Raw genomic sequence first — 12,770 nt, 5'->3', positions numbered from 1 at the left:
AGACCCTTCATCAGAAAAGGGTCTGATGAAGGGTCTAGGCCCGAAACATCAGCCTTCCTGCTCCTATGATGCTGCTTGGCCTGCTGTGTTCATCCAGCTCTGCACTTTGTTGTCTCGGATTCTCCAGCATCTGCAGTTCCTACTATCTCTGATTCATTTGTAAGTCTTACTGGTTTTTGATACTTAGTTGGATTTCTCAATCTCCCAGTGACTCAGTGTCATTCGGGTGCTATGGACTCAAACACCTGCCAGCATTGATTGAGATGGAGCACATGTAAATATAGAGGCTGCAGATCTTCACTTATCTAAACATCTTATCTCTACCCAACAGTGTTCACATAGTCTACATTCCAAGTTAGGACACATTACTCTATTATCTGATCATACTCATGCACATGATTATAGTATCTAATCAGATCATTGCGTTTTCACATCTTCTAGCTGTAAGTACATTTTCTAACTGTTGGTTCATACTTGTAATTATCAGAAAATTCCTAAGGTCTCTTTTTTGTCCCTTTCAGCTACTCTGTGATGTTTGAAACAAATTCTTTCAGATTGGCCAAGGAATCGCCTGTTACAAAAGGTGCAAGATTGGAGAATGAGGGGTTGCTCTTTTCCCTGATAGTAGTGAGCCTCTTGAACAAGCTTGCACCTCTGAGGTGGACTCACAAAATTCCTTGGAGTGAGGGGCAGTCCTTCAAGAGAAGCCTCATGAGCTTCAGAGGCAGGTACAGTGCAGAATGTGAAGGCCAGGAAGGACTTCCTGGATTTGTTCCAATTGAATGAAAAGGAAGAGGTGTTATGCATCTTAAAAAGTATTAAAGTAGATAAGTCCCTGGGTCCTGATGGGATCTATCCCAGAATATTGAGGGAGGCAGGAGAACAATTTGCTGGAGCATTGACAGACAACTTTGTTTCCACTTTGGCTGTAGGAGAGGTCCCAGAGGACTGGAGAAGAGCCAATGTTTTCCCATTGTTTAAGAAGGGTAGCAGGGATAATCCAGGTCTGTGAGCCTCACGTTGGTGGTAGGGATATTATTGGAAAAGATTCTCAGGCAAAAGGAGTATTCATATTTAGAAGCAGGACTTATTAGTGATAGACAGCATGGTTTTGTGCGGGGGTGGACATTTTTTGAGGAGGTGACGAAGATGATTGATGAGGGAAAAGCAGTTGAAGTTGTCTACATCAATTTCAGTAAAGCCTTTGACAAAGTCCCTCATGGTACAAAAGGTGAAGTCACATGGTACCGGGGTGAGCTGGCAAGTTGGATACAGAAATGGCTTAGTCATAGGAGACAGAGGGTAGTGGTGAAAGGACGCTTTTTGGAATGGAGGGTTGTGATTAGTGGTGTTCCACGGGGATCAGTGCTGGGACCTCTGCTGTTTGTGGTCTCCATAAATGATATTGAGGAAAACGTGGCTGGACTAATTAGTAAGTTTGCGGACAATACAAAAATTGGTGGAGTTTTGGATAATGAGGAGGATTGTCAGAGGATACAGCAGCATATAGATCAGTTGGAGACATGGACTGAGAAATGGCAAATGGAGTTTAATGTGAGGATGGACAAATGTGAGGTGATGCATTTTGGAAGGTCAAGTACAGGTGGAAATTATACAGTGAATGGCAGGACCCTTAGGAGTATTGATGTGCAGAGGGATCTGGGTGTGCAGGTCCACATATCATTGAGGGTGGCAGCACAAGTAGATAAGGTAGTAAAAAAGACCTATGGTATGCTTACCTTCATTGGAAGGGGCACTGAGTATACAGATAGGCAAGTTATGCTACCGTTTTATAGAACTTCAGCTGGGCCACTCTTGGAATATCGTATACAGTTTTGATCACCCCTCTACCAGAAGGATGTGGATGCTTTGGAGAGAGTACAGAAAAGGTTAATTCAAGATGTTGCCCAGTATGGGGGATTTTAGATTTGAAGAAAGGTTGGATAGACTGGGTTTGTTTTCACTGGAACACAGGAGGTTGAGGGGCGACCTGATACAAGTTTATAATATTGTGAATAGCATGGATGGAGTGGAAAGTATGGGGCTTTTTCCCAGGGTGGAGGGGTCACTTACTATGGGTCGCAGGTTCAAGGTATGAAGGGGGAAATTTAAAAGAGATGTGCGAGGCAAGTTTTTCACATAAAGTGTGGTGAGTGCCTGGAACACACTGCCAGAGGAGGTGGTGGAAGCAGACACAATAGCAGCATTCAAGAAACACCTGGATGAGTACATGAATAGGAAGGGAATAGAGGGATATAGATCCTATAAGTGAAGACAGTTTTAGTATGGAACAAAAACAAAGTTGCTGGAAAAGTTCAGCAGATCAGCAGATTCACTGTCCCAGCCTTATCGTTAGCAACTCCTTTGTCTGTCCAACTGTCTTTCTCTCTCTTTGGGCTCTATCTTATTGTTTACTCCCTACACCACCCACCTCCCTATTTTCTGCATATAAACTGACGTTTTCCCAGCCACCATCAGTTCTGAGGAAGGATAATCGGACCCGAAACGTTAACTCTGTTTTCTCCTCCACAGATGCTGCCAGACCTGCTGAGCTTTTCCAGCAACTTTGTTTTTGTTCCTGATTTACAGCATCCGCAGTTCTTTTGGTTTTTATTTAGTATGGAAGGGCAAAATGTGTCAGTGTAATCATGAAGGGCCAAAGGGCCTGTTCTTATGCCGTACTGTTCTTTCTTCTGTGGTGTTTGATCGTGTGGGATAGAACAAATGGACCAAAGGGTCTGCACTCAGGTAAGTCAACATGAGCATTCTTTCATAAGTATTAGACTACATAAAAGCGTAAGAACTAGGAGCTGGAGTAGGCCATTCAGTCCCTCGAGACTGCTCTGCCATTCAGTGCAATCATGGCTGATCTCATTTTGGCCTCAACTCCACTTTCCTGCCAGCACCCTTTAACCCTTAAACTCGATAGTAATTAAAAATCCGTCTATCTCCTCCATAAATTTATTCGGTGTCCTGGCATCCAACGCACTCTGGGGCGGTGAATTCCACAGATTTTGAGAGCATGTGAGAGAATGTGTCTCAAAGCCTGCACACTTGGGCCCAGGTTCTATCTTGTTCTCACATTTCTTTGTTGTTTCATGGGATGTGGCCATCACTGGGTGAGGCAGGCATTTGTTGCCCATTCCTTGTCATCTCTTGAACTGAAGGGCTCACTTGGCCATCTCAGAAGGAAGATAAGAATCAGGTTCAGACTAGGGAAGGAAGGCAGATTTTCTTCCTTAAAGTTAACCGGATGGAGTTTTATGCCAATTACCGTTTTCTATCGGCTATTTAAAAGAAAAACTCTAGATTAATCAAATTCAGAGAACCCTCCCCAAGCTCCAGAAACAGGATATGAACTGAGGCCCCCAGAATTGTTAGTTAAGTGACACTACCACTACATTACAGCTTCCCAGAGTGTCAGCTGAAAACATATTTTACTCCACCTTACTGCAATAACATTCTTATGTTTTAGTCTCTTCATTTCCAATCTCCAGCCTTTGAAATTAATTTTACTTTGGATATCAGTCCGGATTCAAATTCTTTCCTCTGTCTCTCTTTTCTTCCATGTCCAATTAGAACATCAAACGCAACCATTATCCTGTTTCAAAAATTACCCAATTAAACACTTGATCTTTGACTTCCACGTTGATGTAAAAAACTTTCCCAGTTTCACTTCAATAAAACATGTTTTTTCTTGCACTCTGTGGCACAAACCTACACTTTAGGCACTGATTTCTACTTTTTCATGGGATTTGGGCATCATTGGCCATTTGTTGCCCATCCCTAACTGCCCCGCTCACCACCAACTTAGCCACAGGTAGCAGCTGAGGCCAAAATATTGAATGCTTTCAAGAAGGAGTTAGATATAGTTCTGAGGCCTAAATGTATCAAAGAATATGGAAGAAAGTGGGAACAAGGCACTGAGTTGGATGGTCAGTTATGATCGCATTGAATGGCAGAACAGGCTTGAAAGGCCAAATGGCCTACTTCTGCTCCTATTTTCTATGTTTCTATATTAATCTTCTCGCGGGGCAATTAGGGATGGCCAATATGTGGATTATCAGCCTCACTGTCATTCCACCTACGGAGCTATTCGTCGATGGGAGGCAGCACTGATGTAAATGTATCAGTTAGATCCACCTGGAGTATCAAGATCCTGCTGATCAGGGGCAGAAACTTGACTGGAGGGGCATTGAAATGAGACAGAGGAGCTACAAAGCAAACCATTACTGATTTTCTCTCCATACACTCGAAAGTCTTTTAGTCAATTATTAATGAGACTCAAAGTATGAGCTGCAGATCAATTATTCATGCTTTAATTATATTCAAAGTTGCAATGTGAGACATCTTTTAAGAACAAAGATAATCCTGTACATTGTCCTGAAGGGGTTGGGGGTAGTGGTGGTTGAGGTAGGGGCTCGGAATCATGTAATTTAAAATTAATCCAGCTTCACTCAACACCAGGAGGACAAGATCAGCACCCACTCTGTGGGTTCTGAATTTGGATAATTCAATCTTTTTGTACCTATTGGTCTAAAAAGGCTTCACATCTCGATTTTAACATTCATGGAGTCATAGAGAATAGAAATAGGCCTTCAATCCACTATGTCTATGTTGACCAACAAAAACCAAACAACACTAATCCTGTTCACCTGCATTTGGCCCATAGCCTACCATGTCCCGGCATTTAAAGTACTCGTCTGGATGTTTTTTAAATGTTGAGAGAGTACCTGCCTCCACAACCCTCTCAGGCAACATGTTCCATATATCTACCACCTTCTAGGTGAAAAAAAAAAGTTCTTCCTCATATCTAACTGAAGTGGCATTGTGGCTCAGTGGTTAGCACCACTGCCTCACAGTGTGAGTAACCCAGGTTCAATCCCACCCTCAGGCAACTGTCTGTGTGGAGTGTGTGTATTCTCCCCATGTCTGTGTGGGTTTCCTCTGGGTGCTCTAGTTTCCTCCCACAGTCCAAAGATGTGCAGGCTAGGTGAATTGGCCATGTTAAATTGCCCATAGTGTTCAGGGATGGGATGCTCTGAGGTTCAGTATGGGGCTGAAGGGCCTGTTTCAACACTCTAGGGATTCTATAAATCTGCTGTAAACCTCTTACTTAAACTTATGCCGTCTGGTCTTAGATGAATCTCCCATAGGGAAAAAGATTTTCACAATCTACACTGCCTATGCCTCTCATAATTTTGTATACCTTAATCAGATCCCCCCTCAGCCTTCTCTGCTCCAGGGAAAACAAACCCAGCCTATCCAGTCTCTCCTCGTAATGATACTTACCATCCCAGGCAATATCCAGATGAATCACCCCTGCACCCTCTCCAGTGCAGTCATGTCCTCCCGATAAAGTGGCAACCAGAACTGTACTCAGTATTCTTTTTGTGACCGAAACAATGTTTTATAAATTCGTAACAAGACTTCCTTGATCCTGTATTCTACACCCTGGCTAATGAATGTAAGTATCCAGTGTGACCGATGCCTTCAGGGATCAACGGACCTGTACACCAAGGTCCCCTTGTTCCTCAGTACTCCCTAGGAACCTTACCATTCATTGTGTATATTTTTCCCTTATTAGACCTTCAAAAATGCATCAACACACACCTATTAGGATATATTCCATTTTCGCCCTTCTTTCCAAATGCCAACACCCCCACCCCTTCCCCCCAGTTGCACTCTCTTCCATTCCCAGATGCCTCCAGGCACCTCCTCAACATCAATGAAGCCCTCTTATTTAACTGAGCTCCCTGAGAATTTGGTACCTCCGCCTTTGCAAGTCTCAAACCTCTCCAGATTAGATAACACCTAGCAAAATCTCCTCTGCATCCTCTCGAGTACAATTCTACCTTTCCTACGGTGCAGTGACCAGCAGTTAATACAGTGCCCCAGCTGCGCACTGATTGTGTTTTGTACAGTTGTAGCATGTCACCTCCCAGCTCTCAGTTAGGGCAATCTGCTGTGTTGTTGTCAGTGGCACCTCAGAGGGCTCCACTCATGCAGATCAAACTGAATTTTCAGCCCTCGGACTGTTCTGCCCATCAATCATGTTCAGTCCCATTCCACCCATCTGCTCTGTGCTAGATTCTAGCTTCACATGAGCACCTTCCTCTTTGTCTCTCTCCATCATGACATCATCTTTTTCTGTCTCCCTCTTGTAGTTAGCTCCCTTCAATGTGTCGATGCTATTCCCCTCAAGAACTCCCTATGGGAGTGAGTCCCAAATTCATTCCACTCTCTGGCTGAAGGCTTTCCTCCTGAATTCCCGATGGGATTTATTAGGGACCGTCTGAAACTGAAGACCCCAAGTTCTGCCCCAGAAGTGGAAACATCTTCTCTATGTCCATCCTATTGAACCCTCTCCATGATTGTAAAGACCTCAATCAGGTCGCATACATACGGACAATAACAAAGAGTAGGTGATCTTATTGAAACAAATCAGATCTTGAGACAACTGGTTAAGGGTGGATACATATGGGGGAGACTAAAACTAGGGGATATTGTTTAACATTAAGAAGTCTTTCTTTTTAGACAAAGATAAGGAAGAATTCTTTTATTTCATCTAAATTGTCATTAAATTGAGGAATTCACTTCGTCCAGAGGGTAGTGAAAGCTGGGGTTTTTAAATTGATTTAAGCCTGGTTAGAGAGATTTATGACAGACAAGATGGTCAAAGGCTACTGTGAGGGCAGAGTAGGAGATGGAACAGACAGATTGACCATGATCTTATCAGATGGTACAGCAGGTTTGAAGGGCCCAACAGCCCACTCCTATTGCTATGTCCTACATGCACAAGTATAAATTGGAGCAAAAGGGTTGAAAGAGTCCAAGAGGCCTGTGGATTTAAGTGGAGACAACAAGAAATCCAACTAGATGTGAACTGACATATCATTAGCAGCAATGCTATATCAACATTTTAACATTCCATCCTATCTCCTGATCCCCTTAACCCCTTCCTGTCTGCAAGGGGTCTCAGACAGACTCCTTCACACTTTCCTCAACCTCTCCATATCAAACTGCCTGTCACTCTTCACTTTCTATCTCTCTCTCTATCCATCTCTCTCCCTTTCCCTCTCCCCCTCTCTCTCCCTCTCCTGCTTTTCTCTCTCTCCCTCTCTTTCCCTCTCTCCCCGTCTCTCTCTTTCTCTCTCCAACTTTGCTCCTTCACTGTATCCAGGGCTCCTCATCCCTCATGGGTGCTCAGTGAGGTTGGGTCAGCTGAATGAAGAGGGGAGTAGATGTGTACTTATCTAACTCCCTTTTACCACTCTACATCAATTAGGCGTATTTTTTTTGGATGTATTCACTGCTGTTGCCTAGAAAATGCGGCAGCCCATTTCCATACAATAAAGATCCCAAACGTGGTGATGAACTCAAGAGAAGTATGGAAGAAAAAGGCTTGTCTAATGGTGACTGTGTAATGACAGTCCATTGTTGTAAAACAAAACCCTATCTGGCTCACTAGTGCCCTCAGGGAAAGGAAATCTGCCATCCTTACCCAGTCTGTGCCTACACGTGACTCCAGACCCACAGCAATGGGATTGAATCTTAACTGCCCTTTGAAATGGCCAAGCAAGGCACTTGATTCAAGGGACATTTAGGGATGAGCAAGAAATGGTGGCTTTGTCTGCAATGTTCACATTCCGGTCAGGAATAATTTTTTTTTAAAAAAACAAGGCTGCAACTCATAGAATTCCTACCATGTGGAAACAGGACATTTGGCCTGTTGAGTTCACACCGACCCTTCGAAAAGCATCCCACCCAGACCCACCCCCTACCCCATAACCCTGCATTTTTCCACGGCTAACCCACTTAGCCTGCCCATCTCTGGACATTAGGGCCAATTTAGCACGGCCAATCCACCTAACCTGCACATCTTTGGACTGTGGGAGGAAACCGGTCCACTCAAAGGAAATCCATGCAGGCATGAGGAGAATGTGCAGACTCCATACCGATAGTCGCCTGAATCTGAAATCCAACCCACGTCCCTGGTGCAGTGAGGCAACAGTGCTAACAACTGAGCCATGGTGCACCTCTGACAATATGACACCCCATAGCCCCAGCACTACAAAAGTTGCCTCAGAAAAGCAGGCAACATAATCAAAGATGCCTCCCACCCTGGTTATGTCAGGCAGAAGATGACAAAATTTGGAAACACATACCAACGTTCCCACTGTTATCAGACTTATGAATGGACTTCTCATACATTAGAATTAATCTTTCTCTGCACCTTCTCTGTGGCTATAACACTATGTTCTGCATTCTGTTCTATTACCCTGATGTACTTACGTAAGGAATGATCTGTCTGATTAGCACACAAAACACTGTATCTTGGTACATGTGACAATAATAAATCAAAATCAAGGGGAGCCAAGATGGGCAAAGGGATTAGTTTATGAACCACAACCAGAAAGATCCTACAGGTAAAGGACCTGCATTGCTATAGCATCTTTAAACCCTGTGGGCACCCAAACGTATGCAAACAGCCAATGGAGTGCAGTTGGCTGTCACCATGTAGGACAGCATGACAGCCGCTATGTGCAGAGAAAGATCCCACAAGCCATAACACGATCATCACAGAGGCGCAACAGAGTGACAATGGAGGAGAAGGAGGCCATCTGGCCCCTCATGTGGTCGCAAACTCTTTGAGGGAGCGATGGCTCTCTATTGCACTGCCATCACCACCTTCTCCTCACAAAACCCACGAGCTTCCCTTTCAAAATATTGTTCAATTCCTTTCAGGCAACTGGAAACTCAGGGTCTATTTTGCAGGCAGAACATAGATGTTCTGCAAAATGGTCACCCAGTCTATGCTTTGTTTCCCCAATGCAGAGGAGACCACATTGTGAGCAGCGAATGTTGTAGACTAGATTGTGGGAAGTGCAGGTAATGTGCTGCTTCATCTGGAAGGTGTGTTTGGGCCCTTGAATGTTGAGGAGGGAGGAGGTAAATGGGCAGGTGTTACACATTCGGTGGTAGCAGGGGAAAGTGCCATGGAGCTGTGGAGGGTATTGGGATTGAAGGAGGAGTGGACCAGGATGTCCCGGAGAGAACAGTCACTGTGGAAGACAGACAAGGGATGGGAGGGAAATATGTATCTTGTGGTGGAATCTCGCTGGAGGTGACAGAAATGGCATCTGATGATCTTCTGGATATTTATGCTGGTGGGATGGTAGGTAAGAACAAGGGGAACCCTATCACTGTTGCGGGAGGGAAGAGAAGGTGTGAGTGTGCAAGTGCAGGACATGGGTCGGACCTGGTTGAGGGCCCTGTTGACAATGGTTTTGGGGAATCCTCAGTTGAGGAAGAAGGTTAACATTTCAGAGGCTCATTTGTCGAAGTTGGCTTCATTGGAATATATGCGACGGAGATGGAGCAACTGAGAGAATGGGATGGAGTCTTTACAGGAAGTGGGGTGAGAGGATGTATAGTCCAGATAGCTATGGGAGTCGATGAGTTTATAGTGGATATTAGTGGCCAGTCTATCCCCAGAAATGGAAACAGAGATGTAGAGGAATGGAAGGAAGGAGTCAGAAATAGATCAGGCGAAAGTTAGAGCGGAGTGGAAATTGGAAGCAAAATTAATGAACTTTTCCAATTCTGAACATGAGAGGGAAAGAGCACCGATAGTATCATCGATATATCGGAGAAAGAGTCATGGGTGGGGGCAGGAATAGGACTGGAACAAGGAATATTCCACATACCCCATGAAGGGACAGGCATAAGTGGGGCCCATGGAGGTACCTATGGCAACCCCATGACCTGAAATAAATGACAGGAGTTAAAAGAGAAGTTGAGGGTGAGGATGAGCTGAGCCAAGCAGAGGAGTGTGGTGGTGGGTGGGGATGGTACAGGCCTGGGCTCCAGGTAGAAGCAGAGAGCCCTGAGACCATTCTGGTGTACACAATCCCATTCAGGGATTCCACGTAAAGAGGAGGCAGCTGGAGCCTGTATACTGGAAATTCCGAAACTGGCATAAAGTGTCAGAGGAATCACAAATGCAAGTGGGCAGAGACTGGACCAGAGGAGAAAAGACCGAGCTGAGGTAGGAAGAGATGAGTTCTATGAAGCAGGAGCATGCAGAAACAATGGGTCTGCCCGAACAGTTTATGGATTTTTGGGAGGAGGTAGAAGCAAGCTGTGCAGGGCTGGGGAAAGCTTGGAGGCAGTGGGTACGGGTGGGTGGCGATCACTGGATGAAATGAGGTTAGTGACCGTAGTTGATCCGATGGCCTGATGTGCCATGGTGGGGTCATAGTCCAAGAGCAGATAGGAGGAGGTATCTGAGAGCTGGTGCTCAGCCTCTGCAATATAGAGGTCAGTATGCCAGACTACAGCAGCATGACCCTTATCAGCAGGCTTAATAACAAAGTCAGGGTTGGATGTAAGTGCACAGAGTACAGTCAGTTTGGAGGGAGACAGGTTGGATTGGGTGAGGTGGGCAGAGAAATTGAGGCAATCAATGTCACGTCAACAGATCTCAATGAACAGATTGAGTGCAGGTAGAAGGCCAGAGAGAGGGGTCCAGATGGGGGGAGAGTGTTGGAACTGAGCAAAGGTGTCTGTGGTATGGGGAGAGGACTCTTGTCCAAAGAAATGGGCATGGATGCAAAGATGACGGAAGAAGAGCTTGACGTCATGTTGTGCCCGAAATTCATTAATGTGGGGATGCAGATGGATAAAACTAAGAGCTTTTTTGAGTACAGAATGTTCAGCATCAGAGAGCAGAAGTTTAGGAGGGCTGGTGAATACCCGACAGGAGGTGGGGTTGGGGGGAGGGATGGAGTCACAGGGATGCGGGAAGGGGAGGAAAGTTCCAGAGGGCCATGGGTATCTCTGAGTCGTTGCGTATTGTGGGCCTTGATGCCCGAAAGGAAAAAAAAAGTTTCTTGCTAACATGGCAAATGAGCTGGAGGATGAAGTGGAAGTGTGGATTGGTGCAGCCCTGAGCCAGTGTGATGCAATGCTGTTGGAGAGAAGGGTCGAGAGTGTGCATGTGACGCTGCATGGTACTGAGTGTGGATCTCAGGATGCGACGAGAACAGCTGTCCATGGAACGTTGAACATCACGGAGATATCTGTGATCCTGGGCAGGTTCAAAGCAGAAAGGATGAAACTTGTGTTGGAATCCACATTGGGTGAGTCTGAGCTGGAGGCAGTCACTGAGGAAAATTATATGGCTGTGGAAACGAGTTTTAGCAAGTACCTGTCAAACACCAGGAGTTACGGAAAAAAGATTGGAACGGAAATCCCGTCAGAGAGAGGAACAAAACTTCTTCAACCTGGGCATGCCGAGGAAGGGTCGCTGGACCTGAAACTTTAACTCTGATTTCTCTTCACAACTGTTGCCAGACCTGCTGAGATACTGGATAGCAAGCCAGGACAGAAGAAAATCTGAATAATAGATCATAAGATCTCAGAGTGAGAAAATGGGTCAGCTGTGTGAAATGCAACCCATGTCTTAGCACAACCAGGTGTGGGATGGGTAAAACCCACCACCCATCTTAACTCTTTAACCATACTGGGGGCTGGTTTCCTCCTGGAATGAGAGAGAGTCGGGTAAGAGAGAGGAAGATGAAAGTGGGGTTGCGGGGGGACAGCTGCTACAATTGATGCAGGTGGGAAGGTACCCCAAGTGGCTGAGTGGGCAGTGCAGAGGGCATGCAGGGTTAGTGGTATCAGGGGCTTCAGGGTGGGTGAGGACTACTGGGAAGGAAATTGCAGGCAATAGTGAGAGTTGGCAGAGTATGAGTCTTGGTGGAGGTCAGATAGAGTGAGTGTGAGGTATCGGAGAGATGAGGGTGGCATTATTTTGGCAGAGTGGTGAGGGTTATTGATTTTTTTGCTACAGTGCTGGGCATTCCTCTGGATGGCTGAGACTGCACTCACCCTGAGGGCAACCTCGGGGCAGAGTGGGAAGGAAGGTTTGGTGTTGTGGCCTCGACTGCTGGTCCTGGGGCTTGAGAAAGTCCAACCGCTGCACCAATCTCCCCCTGTTTGCCATGTCCAGGGCAGATATCAGGAACTGTACAGGGCAGCTCCAGACTGTCAAAGCTTGTCCAGGTGCACAACCACCTTTTAAAGATGGTGCAGGCACAAGGATGACAATGAATTCTGGAACATCCTGACAGAGGATGAGATATTCCAGGAATGCCACATTGTAATGTGGGGTGAATCGGATGTGAGAGAAGCCCATAGTGGGGAAGGGTAGGCAATGTGTTCAGTAAGTTACAGGGAGAAATCCTGCTAGGCCTTGCAGAGACCATCCCTCCAAAACTCGACGTAAGTGATCAAAAGAAACGTAAGATTTGGCCCCGTAGTGGCATCAAGCCACACAATAAAGGATGGACAGCTGTTGCAATGCACTGATGCATGCCATACAAACACAGGGATTTGTGTGGGCCTGCAAAATTGCCGATGCAAACCCAGATTTTCACAGCTCATCCCTGGCGTTCTAACACAAAGGGAAGCCCAACAGTTAATTCTTGGACCTAACAATCAGGATTGTGTAGATGAACTCCCTCCCCCTTTTCGACCCATCCTGAGATTGTTGCTAAGACATAGGTGGGTCAATTTGGACGCCTAATTTTCGGTGCAATAAATTGAAATGACCAGGGCACAAAGGTTTTTTCTTCAGTGCGGAACAGAGTGAAGAATTTCTCAGACAACAAGGTGCAGGGCTGGATGAACACAGCAGGCCAAGCAGCATCATAGGAGCAGAGAGGCTGACGTTTCGGGCCTAGACCCTTCATCAGAAAAGGGGG

Source organism: Rhincodon typus, chromosome 45 (assembly GCF_021869965.1).
Source record: "Rhincodon typus isolate 14 chromosome 45, sRhiTyp1.1, whole genome shotgun sequence".
NCBI classification, from domain to species: domain Eukaryota; kingdom Metazoa; phylum Chordata; class Chondrichthyes; order Orectolobiformes; family Rhincodontidae; genus Rhincodon; species Rhincodon typus.
This window is presented reverse-complemented; position numbering follows the sequence as displayed.